The sequence below is a fragment of the Pelobates fuscus genome, chromosome 6, assembly GCF_036172605.1.
Source record: "Pelobates fuscus isolate aPelFus1 chromosome 6, aPelFus1.pri, whole genome shotgun sequence".
In the NCBI taxonomy this organism is placed as follows: Eukaryota; Metazoa; Chordata; class Amphibia; order Anura; family Pelobatidae; genus Pelobates; species Pelobates fuscus.
In genome coordinates this window covers 49,029,659-49,055,598 of record NC_086322.1, presented here as the reverse complement: position 1 = coordinate 49,055,598, position 25,940 = coordinate 49,029,659, and positions in this window count along the sequence as shown.

The following is a 25,940-nucleotide window of genomic DNA, read 5'->3' as shown; positions in this document are numbered from 1 at the left end:
CTTAAATGATTGAAGACTAGGGGAGAGTCTGATGGCAGTAGGCAAGTTATTCCATAGGAGAGGAGCCGCCCGTGAGAAGTCCTGCAAGCGTGAGTTGGCCGTACGGGTGCGAGCAGCGGTCAGGAGGTGGTCGCGGGCAGAGCGGAGAGTACGAGGAGGGGCATACCTCTGGATCAGTGAAGAGATATAAGAGGGGCTGGAATTGTTCAGTGCTTTAAATGTATGGGTTAGCACTTTGAATTGACTCCTATAGGATACAGGGAGCTAATGTAAGGACTGGCAGAGGGGCGAGGTGTGAGAGGACCGACTGGATAGGAAAATCAGTCTAGCTGCAGCATTCATTACAGACTGTAGCGGGGCAGTACGGCTTTTGGGGAGACCAATCAGGAGAGGGTTACAGTAATCCATGCGGGAAATTACTAGAGCATGGACAAGCTCCTTGGTAGCATCTTGCGTAAGAAAGGGGCGGATGCGGGCTATGTTTTTGAGTTGGAACCTACAGGACTTGGCAACAAACTGGATGTGAGACTCAAAGGTGAGACCAGAGTCAAGTATGACGCCAAGACAGCGCGCTTGTAGGGATGGACTTATGTGGATATCACTGACTTGAAGGGAGAGTGAGAGAGGAGGATCAGTATTAGGAGGAGGAAAGACAAGGAGTTCAGTTTTAGAGAGGTATATATATATGATATATTGTTTGATATTTTTAGGTTTTGAAATAATAATTTTAGAAGTTTATCCAAACATATTAAAGCACTTAAAAATGCTTATCCAAAATTATTAAATTGTGACATGTGTTGAAATAAAACACACCTAATGCTCTTTTTTTGCCTAATGTGATTCTCATCCTTTGAAACGTCATTAAGCAGAGATTATTAGTATTAAGAATGCCTAGATTTCTTCTTCTCTGCGGGTAATTTGAAGGTACATCTTACCAATTCAGTTGTTATTGGTAGAATTTAAAGGTAATTCCTCTCCATCAATTTACTATTAGTATTATATATAAAGCACAAGTGAATTAAATAAGAAAGGAATAATTGACGACAGGCCGTTGAATTATTAGAAAAATATTGCACACCCGAGGTGGTAATGCGGTCACGACTCGAAGCGGAGTTCCCGTTACACCTTGGGTGTGCATCATTTTTTCTAATAATTCAACAGCCTGGAGTCAATTATTCCGCTTATACTACAGTTACCACACCTCGAAACATTATTCAGTTGATGTATTTCAAGACGTTTGTCAAGTTTTTGTCATTAAAACGCTCTTGTATGTAGGACTAATTTCTTACGCATCAATTCCCATGCCTTCGTTGCTAATTCCAAAACGTCATTTAAGAGTTAGTAACGGAGATTTGAGCCACTGATAGCAGACTAATGCAGTTATTAGTGGAGTTATTAGAGAGACCGAGAGAGGTTGCAATAATGAGACAGAAAAGCATGTGCGTTAATATTTAATTTATTTATTAATTCATTAGTTTTAATTAATTTGTAAATTTTATTTTTCTATTATTGACAGTAGGCTGTAACGAAAACCTGTGCAGCAAGACTATCTATTTAGGTATATTCTGTTCAATGTTCTATTGATTATAGATAGGACTATGTACTTTATTTATTCCAATTAAACTGCACATTTCCAATGATTGTGAAGTTAGACATCGAAAATGGCAGATCAAGCGCATGGGGCTGCATGTTAGCAGAGGTTTTTTTTCTTGGTGATCCTTGGCTTGATTTTCGTTTGTACTTTTGTTTCCTGAGAGGATCAATCTATTTTCCGTTATTACAGTTAACTACGCGAAGTGATATGGAACTGTAATGCGGTCAAGACCGGTCTGGAACTATTTTAGCCGTGCGTCTCCCTGAAAATAATGCACACCTTAGAACGTTCGTCAACCAATCAGATTCAAGCATTCAACGACCCTGTAGTATAAAACAAGTTTAGTTCACATGGACAGAACACAAAAACAAAACAATAAACATGAAAATGCAAACACATAAACATACGATATAAGACAAATTTAAATTTAAATTTAAATAGACATAGTTCTTTCTTGAATTGAAGACACTATATAAAAATGTGTATTAACATTTGTGGCATATTCAGCAAGAAAAATGGATTCATATATCTTTTTAAAGCACATGGTGTGAAATATAAGTGTGGAAAGATGTTAGTGAGAGGATATGAATACAGTCACATGAGAGAGATAGAAAACACATGGATCAATACAGTTAATGAATAAATAAAAATAATACATTAGATACAAGGGTTATTTGCTGTTCGGTTTCATGAAATGCAAATGTGTTATCGAAAAAAAAATACATATTTTTTATTTGCATATTTATAAAATTAGTGATTCAGAAAAAAAAAATCAGATCAATGCAACAAAATCAAATAAAATTAAACAAAGTTGACAGTAACATTGTTGGCAGATAACTTATACTGAAAAGTAAACTTACAACACTTTTGCTTGTTAGTCTGTTTAATTAGCTGAAAACATTGCCTTATGAATTCCCACAATGCATAGCACAAGTGTGCATGACTGGTAACATACGCAAACATCCGCACAGCAGCAAGGCATTGTGGGAACACACTGATGCGCCAGCAGTCAATTTTACAATCACATTTGTATTTTAAATCTCCATGGCAACAACTTAGAAATAAACACAGCGATTTTAAACAAATAAATAAATAAATAAAATGAATCCACACATTTGCCTGAGAATTACACATTGCATGCACCGATTCATTTTTATTATCTACCATCTGTTACATTATTATTTTTAATGGCTGTAGCTGCTCAAACTGCTGTCGGATACATAAAGCCCCAGATATCCTATTTATCAATCATGCATCACATTAATAAACATAAACAAAACTAACAAAATGCTTCTGTTTAAATATTTGTAACTAGTGTTTTTATTATTATTATTATTATTATGTAGTAGTAGTATTTCAATACATTTCCCTTAAAAGAGTAATTAAGGGTAGCTACAAATTCTTTGGATTGGAGCACAAATAATTGAACCGATCGTCAAGACCACCTTCGGAATGTAAATGAATTGAATATTCAAATTTTCCGTGTCAGTACAGCATGCTTCAATGCTTGTTTGTTCACCTTTCGATTTTATTTGCCCTATGTCAGCTCTCTTTAACAAACCACTTTTGACTGATCTCATTTATAGCACACAATAACATCTCCAGTCCAAAATCTTACTAGTATGTTGTTTGAAGAGCGGCTTTGAATGATCATGAAAAGATTCTTTGTCACTTTAAAATTAGATTTTCAACCGCCTAGAACAGAATTTGGGTTAGGCTTAAATTTCTGTAAAGCAAATCATTTTACTTCGAAAAAGTACTGACTATAAAAACCATCTGTTAACTAAGAAATTCACCCAGTGAAGACATTTCAATATTTAAATAGGAGGTGGATCCAGCCGCTTTTAAAATGTAAATAATTCTTCATTTGTGAAGTTGTTTATGGTAACATTTACAGACTGGCCAGGGTCATGTGGTGTAATTAATCTTTCTTTGTTTCTTGCATATACCATTGTCTGTTAATTAAACAATAGCCAATAGGAACCATTAATCTCGTTGAAAGTCCGTCTTTCAGCAAAAGTCGAGTAAATTGATTTATAGGGTTTTTTCCTTTTCTGGATATTATTCTCCATTTTGTTTCTTTATTTTTCCTGACTGGTGATATAAATCTAAGCTTTAGGAATTTCTTCTTCTTCATCACATTCTAAGCATTATTAGTGATCTGATAATTATTATTATTATTAATTGTGGGTTCCAGTAGGAGTTAAAGAGGCAGGTTATGATCCATTATAGGATCTATCAGTTCAATCCAACAAATGATACAAATCGTTTTATTATGCGTAGAGTCAGCTTTCCAAAAAGTCAAACATTCTCTGATACAAGGAATTTTTTTTTAATAAATATAATATATATATTTATACATATACTTCGAAGTATATAAAGTATATATAATCAAGACTAGTTATTTACATACAGTATGTTTTATGTGCAGTGTCAAGTTATTTTGATTATCATTACTATCATAGACGACTCTCTAATAAGACGATTTAAGCAGCCGCCTAAGGCCTCAGGTTCACTGGGGCCTTGCAGCCACCTAACTCTCCTAACTGGAGAACAGGGGGCTGCCCACTACTGTAGGTGCAGAATGAGACAGCAGTTAGTGCAGAGAGACTGAGAAGGGGCGTGCCTAAGAATAAATGAGGAAATGTAACAAGCGCTAGAGATGTTTAAAGCTTTATAGGTTAGCATACAGCCCATAATCTGTTAACTAGATGGGCCATGCTTTGGGTTTCGCAAGGGGCCCTGTAATGCTACAAGGTCTGGTTGGGCACCTAACCACATTGCGAACTGATGGCACAGATTCCCTACAAGGTACAGCCTCTCCATATGCACGGCCGCACTGGGAGGAAGTGATGTCCGATTTATTCCTCCCAGCGTTCAGAGGAGAATATCATTGAGCCACTCTGGGGAGATCTGAAACATGAGGTTCATTCAAGATGACCAAAGACTTTGCATAACCTGAGGCATTTTGCCAAGACGAATGGGCAGCTTTACCACCTGCAAGAATTAGGGGCCTCATAGACAACTATTACAAAAGACTGCACACTGTCCAGAAGCAGATCTGGGGGGTTGAGGGCAACAGGGCAATTGTTCCTCTCCCCTACCCCCAGAGAAAACAACATTGCCATGGATCTCCCCTGCTGGTCCATGCAGGGCCACCACTATCCGAGCGCCAACCCTGATGTCTGCTTTCACGGACCGGAGGGGAGATCAATGATGGCACTTTGTGCTGGGCAGCCGGCAAGGAAGGCCGGCAGTGAGCTTGGAGCATTGCCGCACTTACCATGGCAATGCTCCATTCTTGCGAGAGTGAACTCTAGCACAGGAGCTGCAGGCTAGAGTTCATTCTCACCACTAGGACCTCTAGATATTTTCCACCGGACCACCAGGGTTTCACAAACGATATCCCTGCTCCTTGGGCAAACTCCCTACACATTCACATATTTCCCACACACACACACTGCCCCCCCCCCCACACACACTGCCACACATACACACTGCCCCCACATACAGTCCCTCACGCACGCACACACACACACACACACACACACACTGCCCACCACACACAGTCCCTCGCACACACACAGTGCCCACAATTTAGACACACTGCCCCCGATACACACACACTGCCCCCCATACACACACTGCCCACACACACACACTTCCCCCCATACACACCCTGCTCCCCTTTACACACACACACACTGCCCCCACACACACTGCCCCCATGCTCACACTGCCCCCACTGCACCCCCATACACACACTGCACCCCCACACACACACTATATCCCTCACTGCCCCAAACACACACTGTCCTACACACACTGCAACCTTGACACACACCCTGCATGTGGGTCAGTGTGTGTATCTGTGTGTCAGTATATCTGCATGTGTGTCAGTTTGTGTGTCTGTGTATCTGCATGTGTGCCAGTGTCTATATCTATGTGTCTGCGAACCTGCATGTGTGTCATTGTATGTATCTGTGTGTCAGTGTGTCTGCATGTGTGTCAGTGCATGTGTCTGTGTATCTGCATGTGTGCCAGTGTGTGTATATTTGTGTGTCTGTGCATCAGGGTATGGCAGTGTATTTGTATAGGTGCATGCATCTCAGCATTTTTAAACACCAACAGTCTGCACAAATACATCCCTACATTTAAATGTCAGCACTAGATATAAACACACCTCTGTATTAAAACACCAACATTATAGATAAACACAACCCTGCAATCAGAAAACAATAATAAAAACAATTGCATGCCTGCAGTCAAACACCAACAGTACATGCAAACACATCCCTACATTCAAAAACAAAGACTATACACAAGCACACCACTGCTTTCAACTGCCAACACTACATGGAAACATACCTCTACATTCACACACATACACCATACAAAAACATACTTACATTCAAACACACAAACACTGCTCGGTGCTAAATATATCCTTGCAAGGATCGGCAAATGGTAGCTAGCCAGCTACTAAAGCATTATGGGAGTTGTACGACAGATGGGGATCTACCTTGTGATATAGGGGCCCCAAAATAAAATCTTGTACCAGGACCCTCTCTACATTAGTTCTGCCACTGCTGTGATACATTTATACACGTCATTCATACATTCATACATTATTGCACCTTACTGGCAGTTTTATGTCTGTTGACCTCTGTGATACATTCATACACTCTGCACATAACTGAGAATTTTATTGCTGTGGAATTCTGTGATACATTCATAAACACTGTACATTACTGTATTATATACTGTGAATTGTATCCCAGAGTAGCCACGTGATCCACAAACTTTGCACATGATTCTGTGTTGTATGGTTTTGGAACAATGAGATATAAAATGAAACACAATACAGCATGTTATATTGACATGTCCTCATAAATATTAATTAACAATTTATTGTTTACTAGAGATCACATTACCAATGAGGTCACCATAGGCATTATAAGCACTTCATCTTATGGAAGTAGTTATGAAGCAAGTACTCTATCCCTGCTGTCTCGCTTTTTAAAAAGTGTTTAATTATTGATATAAATACCTTTTTTTTTTTCTGTATCTAGGGCCATCTTACTGGGCTGTCAATCAGCCAACCCTTCCACTCTTCCTGGATTGCAACATCAATGTTGTACAACGTTTGTATGTGGTGTCAGTAGACCAGCCTGCTAGCTCTCAGACATCTTGGACAGGTTGCCCATGGATGGGTGAGTTGCTTAGTTTCAAAACTCATGCTTGCCTGGCCTTCAGGCAATTCAAAACTCTCCTAAGAGCACCTTTATTTTATCAGTTCTAGTTTGTGACCTCTGACCTTCCTAGAAGCATGGGTCAGAGGAAAAAAAATAACACAGTCCACTCTGTTCAGAATGTATGTCCCTTTAAACTTAGTTCAAGAAGTTGCCTGCCCCTGTTTAATTTTATAACATGACAGGAGGCTTCGTATTTGCTTAAGACTTTCTTTACTTAAGCTTCACAGCAGCACTTTTTTACTTAGTAACAAGGTAACCAATCAGAAAAAAGAGATAACAAGGTATATAAGTCCCTCCCAGTGATGTCATTTCCTCTTTCTTTGCTGCTTCACACCAGTACAGATCAGAGTGCCACTGTCTCCTACTTCTGTGGGTTTCTGTGGTTTTACTATTATTTTATCTAGTAATTTTACTGTCATACTTCTTCACTGTTATTTATTTACATATTATTTTATGCTTTGAGCTTACTACCTACTTTCCTAAACTCATCTTTTGTTTATATATATTTCTCTTTCCTTATATAATTATTTTGTTAAAGTATTTCCTCATTCATTTATTGTGTAAAGTTTTTTACTCATTATTTAATTTATTTAATTTTGTTTTACCTTCTCTCAAGCCCGGTTCTACTCGGCGGCATTCTCGCCCCGTTTTCCCGGGCTTTTCGGACTGTGGAGAACGCCTCCAACGGTCCTCAGTGCGCACGGAGGCCATCTTGGATATCGCGCTCCCCCGCGGGATCCAAACGGCTTCCTCTCTAGTGCGCACGCGCGAGATCGGGGCGGCCATTTTTCTGGAGCCGCGATCTGCTTTTTCCTCTGGCCGTGCGGCGGCCATTATACCGCTTTACACAGCGGTCAGATTTTATTACACAAGTTCAAATACATCAACGTCTTTAAACTATATTATTAAAGTCATATATATTTTCCCTGCATATTTCCCTAACTAATGAAGGAAGTTTTCACCACTAATACTGGTACATCTTTACCTCTGTTTAGCTCCCCCTTGGGGAGAAGTTTATATTACATCTGTTTTGCTGAGATTTAAACCCATTTTATTCCTATACAACTGGAATCATATTTCTCAAATATTTATTTTGAACAAATTCCACATATATAATTTATGATTGATACATCCCAAATTTACACAATTCATGTGTATAAGGTTGATGAACTATTAAATATGATTGCTGTCTTTTTATACAGCCCATGATTGGCCCGCTTTGTCTGTGCCACGATACCTCTATACGGGTGTGAAAAAGTATTCCCTGAGGTGATTTATTACTGGGTGACCCCCAGTTTCAGCTTGCAATGCGGAATTATAACAAACTGTAATATTCCGTGACGGCCTTAAAATACATTCTAACACTGGCCTTTTTTCCCCCATAGGTTTCAACACTGTTGCTATGGAGGCTTCAAATCAAGACCAAAATTTGCAAGCAATTATTAACGCAGCTGTAGCTGCTTCACTAGAAAAGGCCCTGGCTCGGGTGCTGCCCGTGGATTCAAAAGAGCCAAAAATTTCGGAAACTCCGCATTCTGATGAAGATGTGGAGGATTCCGACTCCATAAATAGAAACCCTTCCAAACCCAGACTCCTTCGACCTACACCCCTTAGCCATCTTGGATGAATGGCAGGCTGACCACTCCTCAGATGAAGAGGAAGACTGGCCCGAAGCACCCTTTAAAGGAGCTCCTCTCCCTCAATCCAGCTCCTCTCCCTCAATCCATCATGGGAGATCTCCCAACTGAAAGTGAGATACCCGGATCGAATCCTTCTGGGGACGCTGAGTCTTTCCTGGATGCGCTTGGCCAACCTCTGTTTGACCCGAGGCAAATTAGATATCCCCGATCATCTGAAGGGTCACTACCAGACCATCTTGCTCAGTATATTCACTTCTGGATCAGAAGACCACTAGAGCGGGAGATCCGTAAAAAACTACGAGCAGAATGCCCTAGACCCACTCTACCGGATAGAGTTGCGGTGACCCCAGAGTTTGATACGCTGCTCCACACATATCTGGCCAGATCGGGCCGTGATCCAAAGAAGGGCATTGAGCGCAGTCTACGTCTGACCCAAGACAAAATGCTAGATATCCTAGGACCTCTAGCAAAAATTCTTCGACTGGCTGATGAAGCCCTATCTAATGAAGGCCCTCTAGACCCATCTGTGATTAGAGAATGGGCACTACGCTCTATTTGCCTGCTGGGCAATGCTAATACATCTCTCTGTACTGAGCGTAGAAAAGCAGTGCTGCTGCGTATGGATGCCAAGCTGGCTGACTTGGGAACCAAAGAACTGGGCCCCAAAGCAAAGGGTCTATTGTTTGGAGAACCATATATTAAAGAACTACATAAGCATGTAAACCTATACGCCACGCTAAACAAGGCGCAGTCATCCATGAAAAGGGTATTTCATTATCAACCCTCACGGGTTTTTGGCAGGGCTGGCCGTACAAGGGGTCGTACAGTCCCAGAATGTTTAGCGGTAGATGCCTTCCTTCAGAGTTGGCCGGCAACGGGAGCCTATGCTTTTCCTCCATTTGCGATGATTCCCAGAACCCTCCTCCAGATTCGCAGACAACAGATCACTCTTGTATTACTCACACCGCTCTGGCGGGGCCAAGCATGGTTTCCGGATCTTCTGGACCTCTCCTGCCAAGATCCCCTCCTTCTGCCTCCATGGCCAAATCTCCTAGAAGACCCTCAAGGGAACCCTCATCCAATGATAACGCAAGGCCACCTCCACCTTGTAGCTTGGACTCCTTCAGGGGTACCTGGCACTTCGGAGAACTATCACAGAGATCTAAGGAACTCCTCTGGGATTCATGGGCCCCTGGAACTAGAAGATGCTATCTTTCTTCCTGGAACACTTGGTGCAATTGGTGCCTGGAACGGAATACCGATCCCCTTACGGCCACTAGACAATACATTTTGAACTTCCTCTCTCATCTTTTCGATCTAGGCCGTTCCTACAGATCCATCAACGTTTCTCGTTCAGCCATCTCGGCAGCCCATGTTCCTCTAGACGGAGTTCCAGTGGGCCAGGACCACCTAGTTTGTAGACTTTTGCGGGGCATCAAACTAGCTCGCCCCCCCAAACCAAAATACTCCATCTGTGGGACGTTAATGTCATGATCAATTTCCTTGAGACTTGGCCGGACAACGAAGATCTCTCCCTCCGTCAACTCTCGGCAAAATTCACCCTATTACTTTGCTTAGTGTCCTTCAGACGAATATCAGATGTTCGAGCATTTGACCATGACGCTATCAATTTCTCCCCAGAGGGTGTCACATTCTCCGTGTCCAGACGAACAAAATCGAACTCCTCTTCTATATTTTACCCTTACTTTCCTAACCACCCAAAATTGTGCGTGGTGTCTCTTCTTTCTCGTTATTTATTACTCACCTCCTCACTTCGTTCTACGACTTCCAGCCAACTATTGGTCTCATACGTCCAGCCACATAATCCAGTGTCATCCACAACCCTGGCCCGATGGGTTAGGTGGTTACTCTCCCTAGCCGGGATTGAAGCCTCCTTCGGAGCCCACTCCATCAGAGGGGCGGCGGCATCGGGGGCATTCAACGCGGGAGCCTCGCTTCGAGACATTCTTCAATCTGCAGACTGGTCCCGTGAACAGACGTTCCGCAACTTCTACTTTCGTCCGGCTGTGCACGCTTCCTTAGCCCTCCTTGGGGAGCGTTAAAACAGCAAATACGAAGCCTCCTGTCATGTTATAAAATTGTAGATTATGCTAGCTTGTCAGGATCGGGACAGGGATCCAACACGCAGAGTACAAACAGTAGCCAGATACGTATACCGGACCTTAGAATGGCCGGACTAACGTAAGTAGTACAGTATAGAATGGTCAAAGACAAGCCGAGGTCGAGGGTAACAGAAGACAGGTAAGCGAGAGACAAGCCGAATCAAGGGTAACAGAGATAAGCAGAGTAAGGTAAACAAGCCGGGTCAAAACCAAAAGGGATAATAGAATACACAAGCACTGAGTGACTAGAACAAGCTAGAACCACGACAGGGCAATGAGCTAATGAAAGAAGCTCTGTTAAATACCCTGTTCAGAGCAGTAACCACGCCTCCAAGGCATCCTGATTGGTCCTGCAGCCATTGACTGACAGGTTGTTCCGGGGGAGTGTCCTGATGACTACTTCCTGCCTAGATGCTATAAAAGGCAGTCACTCCCTCGCGGCCGGCCTAGCATGACCGGATAGACCGCGGGGAAGGGAGCCATCAGACCGTCTGGATGGAGGAACAGCTAAGTCTCTACCTCTTTCGGAGGTAGAGACCACAGGTACCCTGACAGTACCCCCCCTCTCAGATACGCCCACCGGGCGGAATGAACCGGGACGAGATGGGAAGCGAGAGTGATACGCCCTGCGGAGACGGGGAGCATGAACATCCTCCTGAGGTACCCAACTCCTCTCCTCAGGACCATATCCCCTCCAATCAACCAGATATTGTACTCTCCCCCGGGAGATTCGAGAATCAATAATAGAGTTAACCTCATACTCCTCCTGACCCTCCACCTGAACGGGGCGAGGAGGGGCTATTGTGGAGGAAAATTTGTTACATATGAGTGGTTTCAGCAATGAAACGTGAAACGAGTTCGGGATGCGTAAGGTATTAGGAAGAGCTAAACGATACGCAACTGGATTGATACGGGTCAGCACCCTGTAGGGTCCAATATAACGAGGAGCGAACTTCATGGAGGGCACTTTTAAACGGATGTTCCTCGTGCTCAGCCATACCCTATCACCTGGAACAAAGACCGGAGCCGCCCTTCTATGTTTATCAGCGTGTTTCTTGACCAACATAGAGTTGTGCACAAGGATTTGTCGAGTTTGATCCCACAACTTCCTCAAATTGGCAACATGAACATCAACCGACGGCACCCCCTGGGAAGGGGAATCCGAAGGAAGAATAGACGGATGATCATAATTCATGAAGAAGGGGCTTGAATGAGTAGAATCGCAAACGAGATTGTTGTGTGCAAACTCCGCCCAAGGAATCAAACCGACCCAATCATCCTGGTGTTCAGAAACAAAGCATCGTAAATATTGCTCGATTTTCTGGTTGGTACGTTCAGCAGCTCCGTTAGACTGAGGATGATAGGCAGAAGAAAAGTTTAATTTAATACCAAGTTGAGAGCAGAAGGACCTCCAAAAGCGGGAAACAAATTGGGAGCCTCTGTCCGATACAATTTGAGAGGGTATCCCATGTAGGCGAAAAATCTCCTTAGCGAATATCTCTGCCAATTCGGGAGAAGACGGGAGTTTAGGCAGGGGAATGAAGTGTGCCATCTTAGTAAACCTGTCAACCACGGTGAGGATAACAGTCTGTCTTTTAGAGATAGTTAGATCGACAATAAAGTCCATGGCCAAACAGGACCATGGTTTTTCTGGAACCTCCAAGGGGTGCAGGAATCCACATGGAAGCGTATGGGGTTGTTTGGTTTTAGTACAAACTTCACATGCAGCGATGAACTCCTCAATATCCCTCCGTAAAGCAGGCCACCAGAAGTCCTTAGAGATCAACGCGTAAGTTTTGCGAATACCAGGATGTCCCGCCATCTTGCTATTATGTAAACACTGTAAAAGTTCCAGTTGAAGAGCAGGAGGAACGAAATGACGGCCCGCAGGAGTCTGTTTAGGTGCTAGATGTTGCAACTTAATGATCTCGGCCAGTAATGGAGAATGAATCCTGAGATTCGTATTAGCAATGATATTGCATTTCGGAACTATAGAAGAAAGAACTGGTTCAGGTACAGTAGAAGGTTCATATTGGCGAGATAATGCATCGGCTTTAGAGTTTTTAGAACCAGGTCTGTAAGTCAGTACATAATTGAAGTGAGTCAGGAATAAGGACCAACGAGCTTGTCTAGAGGATAAGCGCTTAGCCTCCCCAATATAGGACAAGTTTTTGTGGTCCGTCAAAATCGTAATAGGGTGTAGGGTCCCCTCCAACAAATGTCTCCACTCCTTTAAGGCTTTAATGACTGCTAACAGTTCCCTTTCCCCAATGTCATATCTGCTCTCAGGCCCAGAAAATTTCTTAGAGAAAAAACCACAAGGGTGTAACGGTTTATCCACCCCTAACCTTTGAGACAGAACAGCCCCAACTGCTGTCTCAGAGGCATCGACCTCGAGCAAGAAAGGCAGAGTCGTATCAGGATGGACTAGAATGGGAGCCGAGGCAAAAAGTTCCTTGAGAGTCTTGAAAGCACCAAGAGCTTCCTTAGACCAGAACTTAGTATCAGCCCCTTGTTTGGTCATATTGGTAATAGGCGCAATGATAGAGGAGTATCCTTTAATGAAGCGCCTATAGTAGTTGGAAAAACCAATAAACCTTTGGATAGCCTTGAGTCCTTTGGGCAAGGGCCAGTCTAAAATAGGTTGGAGTTTTACAGGATCCATTTTAAAACCCTCCCCAGAAATCACGTATCCAAGAAAGTCTACCTGAGACTGATCAAAACTGCACTTTTCCAATTTGCAATATAGACCATGTTGCAGCAGCTTGTGTAATACCTTTCTGCAGGGGCGTACCTAGAGCATTTGGCACCCGGGGCGGGTCCTATTTTTGGCACCCCCCCCCCCCCCCCCAACTTTAAATGTAAAAAACAACCAATTTTTTTTTTAATGTATTTAGCACTGAGCATTGCTTGTGTGTGAATGTATGCATGTTTTTGTATGGAGTATGAGTGAGTGAATGTAGGGGTGTGTGTGTTTGTATGTAGTGTTGGTGTTTTAATGCAAGCATGCATTTGTGTGTTGTGTGGTATTTGAATGCAGTGATGTGGTTATATATAATGGTGTTGTTTGTATGTAGTGTTGACGTTGAAATGCATGAGTGTATTGGTGTGTAGTATTGGCGAGATTTTGAGATGTCTGCACATATACACATACACGGACATACACACATTCAGATACATATATACACACACGCAGAAACACTGTGCTCTGCATGCTGGCATCTGACAATACATTTGCATATAATTCACATTAGCCACCCAGATTTCTTGTTGTGGGCTGGCTGACACCTCTTAACTTCGATCATTGTTTAGCAGATAACTTCCCTATTTGCTATCCTTATGTGAGCTTGCCATATTTAAGGACACCAAATAAGGGAACTATCTGCTAAACAGCACCCTCATTTGGTATCTTTAAATCTGGAAATCTCGCATACGGGCACCAATTCAGGGAATTATCTACTAAACAGCTAAAGGATCAAAATTAAAAACGCCCTTTTCTTATTTTCAGTTGTTTAGTAGATAAATCCCTTATTTGTTATCCTTATATTAGATTGCAATATTTAAGGACACCAAATAAGGGAGCTATCTACTAAACACATATACAGAGATACACACAATCACAGATATACACAAACACAATCACAGACCCACACACATACAATCACAGACACACAATCACATACACACACAAACATTATATACATACACACATTTAATAAATAAGAGGTCCACCCAGCCTCCCTACCTTGCTCTAGAAGGGCTGGAGTGGATCCTCAGTCCCTGGTGGTCAGTGGTTGCTGCTGGGATCGCCCTGTAATGACGCCAAAGCCGCGATGACACCATATCCCGGCTGCCGTCTCACTGCAGGGTGAAGACCGTTAGACACAGTCAGATGCACACAGTCAGATGCACACAGTCCCACACACAGTCACTCACACACAGTCACAGGCAGACAGTCAAACACACAGTCACAGGCAGACAGTCACACACACGCACGCAATCACAGGTAGTCACACATACACACACACAATCCCAGGCAGACAGTCACACATACACACAGTCACAGACAGTCACACACCATCACAGGCAGACAGTCACACACACACACCATCACAGGCAGACAGTCACACACACACCATCACAGGCAGACGGTCACACACACACACACCATCACAGGCAGACGGTCACACACACACACACAGGCAGACAATCACACGTACATACAGACACAGTCACAGACAGTCACACACACACAATCACAGGCAGACGGTCTCTCACACACACATACACACACAGTCACAGACAGTCACATACACACACACCATCACAGGCAGACGGTCTCTTACACAAACACACACACAGGCAGACAGTCGCACACACAGTCACAGACAGTCACCAAATAAGGGAGCTATCTACTAAACACATACACAGAGATACACACAATCACACACATAATCACGGATATACACAAACACAATCATAGGCAGACAGTCACAGATACACACACAGTCACAGACAGTCTCACACACACACGCATAGTCACTCAGACAATCACAGGCAGACAGTCACTCACACAGTCGCAGACAGTCACTCACACAGTCACAGACAGTCACTCACACAGTCACAGACAGCCACACACACAGTCAAAGACAGTCACACACACAGTCACACAGTCACACAGACAATCACAGGCAGACAGTCACACACACAGTCACAGACAGTCACACACAGCACACACACAGTCAAAGACAGTCACACAGTCACACAGACAATCACAGGCAGACAGTCACACACACACAGGCAATCACACACACAGTCAAAGACAGTCACAATCACAGTTACACACAGCACACTCTCTCTCACTTACTGTAAGCTTTGGCTGGAGGAGGAGTGGATTCAGTCCCTCTGGCTCCTGTGCTGTAGTTGGGGAAGCAGGGACTCCTTCCTGCTTCCCCTCTGTGTGCAGCAGAAAGAGGCTGAATGTAGCTCCGCCCCCGCATCCGGCTTGGCTCCGCCCCCACGGCCGTTTTAGCTCCGCCCCCAACTCGCAGTGCAGCCAGATTTCCAGCTCCTGCTCCCAGCCCCTGCGTGTGAGCTGTGTCGGCTGCCCGGCGCCCTGCTGCTATGGCACCCGGTGCAGCCACACAGCTCACAGAATAGCAAGCCTGGCAAGCCCTGGTGGCACCCCCCTGCCTGATGGCACCCGGGGCGGACCGCCCCCCCCGCCCCCCCCTTAGTACGCCACTGCCTTTCTGACCTGTCTATGGTGAGTCTCAATCTCCTTAGAGTGTATTAGTATGTCGTCCAGGTAAACAATAACACAATCATGCTGAAACTCCCTAAGTACCTCATTAATCAAATCTTGAAATACTGCAGGAGCATTGCATAGTCCAAATGGCATAACAGTGTATTCGTAATGGCCGTAACGGGTATTGAATGCCGTCATCCACTCGTGACCTTGCTGGATTCTCACCAAATTGTAAGCCCCTCTGAGATCTAACTTGGTGAAGATTTTGGAGCCCTTAAGACGATCAAATAACTCGGTAATCAGTGGGATAGGATAGGCATTTCTGACAGTTATTTTATTCAAGCCTCGGTAATCGATACAAGGTCTCAGCGTGCCATCCTTCTTCTTAATGAAAAAGAACCCAGCCCCGGCCGGAGAAGAAGACCTCCTGATGAATCCCTTTTCTAAATTCTCCCGAATATACTCCTCTAGAACCGAGTTTTCCTGAACAGACAAAGGATATACATGGCCCCTCGGAGGCATAGTGCCGGGTAGCAGCTTAATCTTACAGTCAAATGACCTGTGTGGAGGCAAAGAATCGGCATTCTTCTTGTCAAACACTGCCCTTAAGTCTAGGTAAAGGTCTGGTATTTGTCTTTCTGTGGACTGAGTAGGATTCTCCGGTATGTTAATATTAGCTAATGGAGAAACCTTGCACAAACACCGATCCTGGCAGCCCTGGCCCCACGAGAGTATCTCTCCTAACTCCCAATCGATAATAGGGTTATGTTTTTTCAACCATGGGTACCCCAGAACTATGGGAACGGAAGGAGACGAAATGAGCAGAAGAGATAAATTCTCCACGTGTAGGATACCAACATTTAAATCAATGGGTACGGTCTCACGAAAGATAACAGGGTCTAATAGTGGTCTACCATCTATGGCCTCAACGGCCAAAGGTGTCTCCCTTAGCTGGGATGGAAAATTGTTCTTACTAGCAAAGGCTTGGTCGATAAAATTCTCAGCAGCACCGGAATCTATCAATGCCATAGCCCTTACTACTTCCTTCCCCCAAGTTAAGGAAACTGGTAGCAGAAGCCTGTGATCCTTATAATTAGGAGTAGAGGACAAAATAGAAACACCCAAGGCCTGTCCTCTAGAGGGACTTAGGTGCGAGCGTTTCCCGGGCGGTTAGAACAGTTCGAGAGTAAATGACCCTTGGCTCCACAATACATACACAAACCCTCTCTTCTCCTGTGCTGTCTTTCCTCCTCAGAGAGGCGGGTATACCCTATCTGCATAGGTTCAGTAAGCAAAGATATCGTGGAGTCAGGACTTGGAAAAGCAGGAGCTAACCTAAAAGAAGGTCTCTGGTTCCTCTCTCGAGTGTTCTGTCTCTCTCTTAGACGTTCATCTATACGAGAGATGAGCGAAATTAAATCCTCTAAATTCTCAGGGAGTTCTCTGGTAGCAACCTCATCAAGGATTACATCAGATAGGCCATTCAAAAATACATCCATATACGCCTGCTCATTCCACTTGATTTCTGTCGCCAGAGACCTGAACTCTAGTGCATAATCCACCAGTGTTCGGTTCTCCTGTCTCAGGCGCAACAGTAATCTGGCTGCATTAACTTTTCTACCTGGAGGGTCAAATGTTCTTCTAAAAGCAGCTACAAATGCGTTATAGTTATAAACTAATGGGTTATCATCTCCCATAGTGGGTTGGCCCCTCTCAGAGCTTTCTCAATGAGTAGGGTGATAATAAATCCTACTTTTGCCCTATCTGTAGGATAAGAGCGAGGTTGCAATTCAAAGTGGATACTAATTTGGTTTAAAAAACCACGACACTTCTCAGGAGCCCCACCATAGCGTACTGGGGGGGTAATGCGAGAGGAAGCACCCACTGTGGTTACCTCTAGACCTGAACAGACAGGAGAAACAGGGGTATTACTTATCTCCTCTGGTGGGTTATTGGCACAAGCTAATAGAGCCTGTAGCGCAAGCGCCATCTGATCCATTCTGTGATCCATGGCTTCAAACCTAGGATCAGGAGCAGCCAGCTGACTGTTTGTACTTGCAGGATCCATTGGCCCTGTCGTAATGTCAGGATCGGGACAGGGATCCAACACGCAGAGTACAAACAGTAGCCAGATACGTATACCGGACCTTAGAATGGCCGGACTAACGTAAGTAGTACAGTATAGAATGGTCAAAGACAAGCCGAGGTCGAGGGTAACAGAAGACAGGTAAGCGAGAGACAAGCCGAATCAAGGGTAACAGAGATAAGCAGAGTAAGGTAAACAAGCCGGGTCAAAACCAAAAGGGATAATAGAATACACAAGCACTGAGTGACTAGAACAAGCTAGAACCACGACAGGGCAATGAGCTAATGAAAGAAGCTCTGTTAAATACCCTGTTCAGAGCAGTAACCACGCCTCCAAGGCGTCCTGATTGGTCCTGCAGCCATTGACTGACAGGTTGTTCCGGGGGAGTGTCCTGATGACTACTTCCTGCCTAGATGCTATAAAAGGCAGTTACTCCCTCGCGGCCGGCCTAGCATGACCGGATAGACCGCGGGGAAGGGAGCCATCAGACCATCTGGATGGAGGAACAGCTAAGTCTCTACCTCTTTCGGAGGTAGAGACCACAGGTACCCTGACATAGCTTTAGTGTACCTATAATCTTAATTTTATTAATGACAGGAGGCGAGTATTTCCCACCACTGTTACCTTCGGTCTTTTCCCACCCTAGGTTCGCCCCGGTAGGTAAGTTTCTAGGTAAGTTTCTAAGGCTAGAACGATCACATTATACCTTACTTCCATGGGGTCAGCTATTATTGTCTATGCTGTATAGCTTAACTGTTCTAACAAATTATAACATATGTTGCATAACATCCGGTTATCATGATTTCCAAGTCCAATTCACGGATTAATCCTTGGTTTCGACTCTGCTCTCTCGTTTCAGCATAAAACTCCCTTAAGAAGTCAATGCTAGTTGCTGTTCCTTCACGAACTTCACCTCTACTCTTCAAGAACGCAAGTCTACGTTCCTGTTTCCCTCTCAAGCATCTCTTTCGTATGACATCCTGAATTCCTCATCTGGTTCCTTCAGTTCTGGTTCCTGTTTGTTCGCAGCCAGAAAGAGGAAATGACATCACTGGGAGGGACTTATATACCTCGTTATCTCTTTTTTCTGATTGGTTACCTTGTTACTAAGTAAAAAAGTGCTGCTGTGAAGCTTAAGTAAAGAAAGTCTTAAGCAAATACTCGCCTCCTGTCATTAATAAAATTAAGATTATAGGTACACTAAAGCTAGCATAATCTACAATTACAACTTGTGTGGATCCTCATTAGCTGAAGAGCTAATAAATTGTTAGGGCTTAGGAAATATTCATGCACTTTATAGCAGTTATTTTTTTTTTTGTTTTTTTTGCAACATATAATTAAAGTTATTAAAAATGCATTTTTGGACATAGAGTTACCATTTATAAATCCCAAGCCAATAAACTAAAAATGTCCAACTTTATATAATGTTTTTTTTTTCCACAAGCTAAAAAATCTAAATGCCATTATCAAACGGCAAAAAACTTCAGAAATGTTTGACTATTTTAATGGGTACATTTAATGAAAATATTAATTCTTAGCTCAATTAAAACAGCTGGGGATTGATGGAGATTCAAGCACAGAATGAACCTTCTTAGCCAATGTAAGGAGCTTGATAAAGCAATGACAGTTCCCTTAATGAGAACGTCTCCAAACATTCTTTGATGCAAAATATAACTTCCGTGTGCATTGTGAATCTGCATAGTATTTTCTCTGACTAATGGCTGTCCAAATGTCTTAATTGTCAACCGAGGCTTCTAGAACTAGCAGGTGTTTTGAGGTATTCAATTGAACTTGTAGCACAATAGGTAAGGAGAAAGCAGGCCATATTCTGTTGATAGTTTTTATCCCATAGAAATTATTCAAGGAATACTTACACGATGAATGAAGTTAATCAAAATCTGTCCTATCAAGAAAATGCCAAGAGAGGCAAAAAAGCTCTTAACATCTCGTCAATTTGTGTATGGCAGAAATTTAACGTTTAAAAGAAACAACTGTAAAAAGAGATACGACCATTGAATAACAGCAGCTGTAACATTCCTTTTCTGTAGTTAAAACTTCAAACGTGAGTGTTTTAAGTTGTAGAGATAAAATAAAAGAGATATTTGTGATTACATTTTGCCATTTAAAATGAAACAATGAATACCTGTTAATGTTACCAAACAGGCACAAAACACATTAGGCAACTTGCTTCTATCCTGAGGAGTTCTTATCTCTGTCTGCATGGATAGAGGTGTAAACAGATTATCTTTGCCTTTTGATATAATTTTTTTTGGAGTAGGATACTCAGGAATACTGGTGATATTAAATCCAGTTATTATTATTATCGTTATATATAATAATAATAATTTTGTTTATATCACTTGCATAATTTTTACACAATTCTCTAAAAGAGTAGTGATTTCATAATGCTGATACATTATTATAGTTTTTGCTAGTGGTAGCGGTAGCAATAGATTTAATAATTGTTCATGTTGTTTTTGTTATAGCAAATCCCACAAAAGACACATTGAATAAAGTGTATAATAAATCTTAGTTTGACAAGCAGAAACAGTCTTTTAAAATGTATTTCAAGAGCCATCCATGGGCTTAATCTAATGGGAAATAGGACACGCGAGATGCAAGATAAAGTTCTTTAGAAGTCTATTATAACAGAAGAAAACAGAGGAAACATTTTGGCTAAATCAGGGGTCATCAACATTGTCCTTACCGCCCACTATTGGGGTGATTCATGGTGGAGGTGGTAGGTTCTGCGGCACAGGCCTTGCTGTGAACCCTCTCGGACCGGTGATGAGATCAAAGATCTCCCTCACAGGCCCACTGGGTCTTAGTTCCAGCAGATTTTTTAAAGAACCCTCCTTTCTAAAATATTTGGCGCAGTTACGCTAAAAAATCTAGTTACTGGTGCAGCGGTGGGCAGTAAGGAGATTTTACCATCAACAAAGATACAAAAGTGGGCGGTAGGTATTAAAAGGTTGACTATACCTGGGCTCAATGATATACATACATGTGTGAGATTGGCTGATTAAAGTTAAGAGGTGTTTTCAGGCAGAACCTGTGTGCAGGGATTCTTGTTTCTGTCGTGAAGTTAAGAGGTGTCAGCCAGACCACAACAAGAAATCTGAGTGGCTAATGGGAATTCTAAGAAAATTTGTTGCCGGATGCCAGCATGCACAGCACAGCATGCTGGCATCAGACAGACAATGGTAGCATATTACCCCATCCCCTAGTGAAAAGTTTTAGTGCCTCCTAGTTTTGACTGTGGTATCTTATGTGCCCACCTCATATATTGTTCCTAGATTCACCACTGTGACTGCATGTGTGTCAGTGTGTGTCTGTGTATCTGTGTGTCTATGTATCTGCATGAGTGTGTATGTATCTGCATGTGTATCAGTGTGTATATGTGCATACATCTCAGAATCTCGGCAACACTACACACAAATACAACCCTGTATTTCAACGTCAACACTACATACAAACCCCACAATTATATATAACCACACCGCTGCATTCAAAAACCACACTACACACAAATGCATGCTTACATCCAAACACTAACACTACACACAAACATACCCCTACATGCACTCAAATATACTCCATACAAAAACATGTTAACATTCAAACACACAAGCACTGCTCCGTGCTAAATGCATTTTAAAAAATTGCGGTAGTTTTTTACATTGTAAAGGGGGGGGGGGGGGGGGGCAAAAATAGGATCCGCCCCGGGTGCCAAATGCTCTAGGTACTCCCCTGAGTAGTGGACAATGTAATTCATGAATTAAATTTTGATCAGTTGGAAAAATTACCATATCTCAGTACCTCAAACATAAGTTAAGTGCTGAATGATGTCTAGAAAACTCACATTACACGGATACCCTTTTGTCATATTTTGGCAATCGAATCACACACGTATAAAAGTATGAGATGACGTACATTGATACACACCCCGAACTACCTCCAGCCAAGAGCAGTCTTCACTCACAAATCCAACAAAATTAAATGTAGAGCTAGGGTCAACCGGGGGTGAAAATAGAGGATTCAAGTTAAAAATTAGAGAAGCATTAACATCTTCCACCCCATGGTTGTTACGTACATGTAGCACAGTCTAACACGTCTTTCACTTTTGTCTATGCACTTTATTATATTTATGTACTTTACATATTTATAGCTTCTTATAAGCTTATCTGGACCACAAAAACATACATATCACTATATAGTATTTATTCAATGCATTCTATTCACTTTTATATATCAATTTCATACAAATCTGTGATCTATCATTTACTATAGCATTTTCTAGGGATATTATTAACCCTTTTTAAAGAAATATATCTGACACTTTATTTGACTATGTTAACTATAGTTTTAAGCCTTCCTTATAAGCTAGTTATGGGTCTCTTTAATATGGTTATGATGTGTTGTCATGGTTACCATTACCCCAGGTATGTTTTTTCATGATTGCTATTGCGATCGACTGATTGGTTCCATTGCGACCATTAGATCAGCACATTGACACTTGAAAGCTAACTGTAGAGCAGCTCCCTGTATCCTAGTTCCTTCTATGTTTTAGAAATGTACATGTTTTCTCTACAATATTTGTTTGCTAGTTCTTTCTATATTTTATAAATGTAAGTTTTTCCTCTACTGTATTTGGTTACACTATATCTACAGCTTGTGTCTGATGGTTGTCATTACAGTCACGCAATGGCGCCATGGACCACGACCAATACAAAAATGTTCCCTTTTTATCATTCTATAATATTGTCCAGGCAGATAAAGTGTTTCAAACAACATTATACTTATGTGGATGTATTTTTATTTTTTCTTAAATCTGTTCTTCACTGTATATTTGTTGTGAAGATTATTTTAACAATATGATATTCATGCGTTTGCAACCTAATTATATTGCACATGTTTTTGGATTTGCACATGGTTTGATTTATTTTTGCACATGTCACTCTGAGTGTAAATACCTCTACACATTTATATATTAAATATGCTTTTTTTTTGTTGTTGTTTGTGTGCATGTTCATTTGAAAAGGATTATTTTTGAGACGTTGCCTTTTGTCGTCTAATAAATTTTACCTGGAACTTTATTATGTGCCAAATCTTATGTCTCATTTAATCAAATCACATGTCACTGACAGTCAATAAAATATTTTTTAATGACTTACTCCATTCTTGTTATGTTCAGCAAGCCGGACTCTAAGTTGTAGTATCGACATGGATTTATCCAGGTTATTATAAGATATAGAACATGCAATATATGGATGTCTTCACCACCTTATATCTCAGGACCACACAGCAGTATCACAGAGAAGTATTATATTTTCTTGGACCTATTTTACTTCTAGTCAGCCAATTCAGGTTCTGATGTTACGTTCTTGTTTCAATAGAAAAAGAAAACCATATTTAGTAAAGAGCATGTGATATTGGGTTACACCCATAATTTGTCTTTGGAATTTTATATTTAGGAGCAATACTGTTCTACATTTTCACTCGTACTTTGTAAAGTACGTAATAGGATTTTTCCGATTAAAACTGAATGACAACTCATGCATGATCTGACAGGAAAATGTTTTTTTTTTTAAATGTTAAAACCTTAGCATGAATATTTATTTTCATAGCATTTTCTATGGCAGATGTGATTCTCATACTGAAGAACCTCTAAAATGTTTTGTGTGCTACTTGTCTTAAGATAAGCAAGGATATGGACTACACTTTATTAACAAAACAATTAAAAATCATGCAAGTAAGACCTGATTTAAAGGACCACGAAAGTCACCCACACCACTTATCATAATGTTCCTCTAGTTTTGATCCTGCAATGCTTTGAATTCCTGACTATCCACACTAATGAATACCCACAAATTGGTAATGTGAAACATAGCACAAATGCTGTAAGATGGACACGACTGGATTACTCTATTCTAAAAAATATTTCTGCCACCCCTACTGTTTTAGTAGATGTTCAATGAGGCCAGAGTGTGATAATAGCTTTAGGTAACACTCTTGGTATTCATTAAGAGACTCTAGAGTCAAATAATATGCTCTCAATTCCCAAGGATGCTCAACAGTCTAACATTTTACAGATTAACATTTACTGTGCACATTGTTTATGAGCAAGGAAGAGTGTAACATTCTTGTTGATTTTCGGAAGGCTATTACAGATTGCATTTTTAACATGATTAAGATTTGACCACCGGAAAGTTCCTTGGGCCAAACATATTTTATTTGTGCTTGTCTGTAAATTGTAAATATCGCACTATTTTATGGGCACCACCTTCTAAAAAGGGACAGATCTAAAAAAAAAATGGGTTTCCCATGGATTACAGTACCATTAGCTAAAGTGTAAGTTTAATATGGAATACTGTAAATATTACTGAGAGTATAGAGCGGTAAATTCTCACAAGACACGGAACAATCATGGAGAGGGGAGAAAGGAGATGGAAATCACAAATGTAAATAGGTTGAGTGTAGAAGAGACTACAAATCATCATTGGAAAGACATTAGGTATTAATCAGGATAGCAAAGGGTATTAATTGACAAGGATAACGAAGTAAGAGTGGCCAGGGCCGCCATCAGGGGGTGACAACCATAACCACCCGATGGGCCCCATATCTACAGGGGCCCAGTCAGCACTGCGGCCATGGTATAGCGCGACCGGGCCCCTTAATAAAAAATACAAAAAAGCAGCCGCAGTGCAAGTGCTGCAGTGAGGAAGAGTCAGTGAGGGTGGCTGGAAAATGAGCTTTGTGTGTGTATGTCTGTCTGTTTGTATGTCTGTCTGTCCGTCTGTATGTCTTTATGTCTGTATGCATGTCTGTCCGTATGCATGTCTGTCCGTATGCATGTCCGTCTGTCTGTCTGTCTGTATGCATGTCTGTATGTCCGTATGCATGTCTGAATGCATGTCTGTATGTCTGTATGTATGTTTGCATGTCTGTCTGTATGTATGTCTGTATGTATGTCTGTCTGTATGTCTGTCTATGCATGTCTGTATGTATGCATGTCTGCATGTATGCATGTCTGTCTGTATGTCTGTATGTCATTATGTGTGTATGAATGTCAGTATATGTATGTATGTCATTATGTGTGTATGAATGTCAGTGTATGTATGTATGTCATTATGTGTGAATGAATGTCAGTGTATGTATGTCTGCATGTCATTATGAATGTGTGTATGTCAGTGTCTGTATGCATGTATGTCTGTCTGTATGAATATATGCCAGTATGAATGTATGTCTTTGTATGTATGTATAGATGTCAGTGTCTGTATGCCAGTATGAATGTATGTATGTCTGTCTGTATGTCATTATGAATGTGTCTGTGTCTTTATGTCCTTATGCATGTGTGTCTGTATGTATGTTAGTATGTGTCTGTCTGTCTGTATATGTGTGTATGTCTCAGTATGTGTGTGTCAGTATGTATGCCTATATGCGTATCAGTATGTGTGTCTGTTAGTATGTATGTGTGTCATTTTGTATCAGTGAATGTGTTTGTGTCTGTGTGTGTATTCCTGTGGGCGGGATTTGGAGGTGGTCCCTGTGTGCGGTTTTGGAGGCGGGCCCCAGGGGGCCCAGATCCTGAGCTCAGTTAGGGGCCCCAACATTTCTGGTGGCAGCCCAGAGAGTGGCGACATGGAAAGAGGAAGTGAAAATGCCAATGATAGTGGAGATAATAAACTGTCCTGGGGAGCAGTGGCGTACTAAGGGGGGGGCAGAGGGGTCGGTCCGCCAGGGTGGGGGGTGCCATGGCCCTGGTCTGGGTGCTGGAGGGGGCTGTGTGAGCTGTAAGGGCACACAGTTCCACCCCGCCCCCCCATGGTAGTTAGGGTGCCGGGCGGCCAGAACAGCTCACACGCTAAGAGCAGCTAAACTGGCCGCCCGGAGGTAAATTGGGGGCGGAGCTAAGCAAAATCAGGGGCGGAGCCAAACCGGCAGCGGGGGTTAATATGGCCCTTACCCGCTGCTGTTAGGAGGTGCAGCAAGAA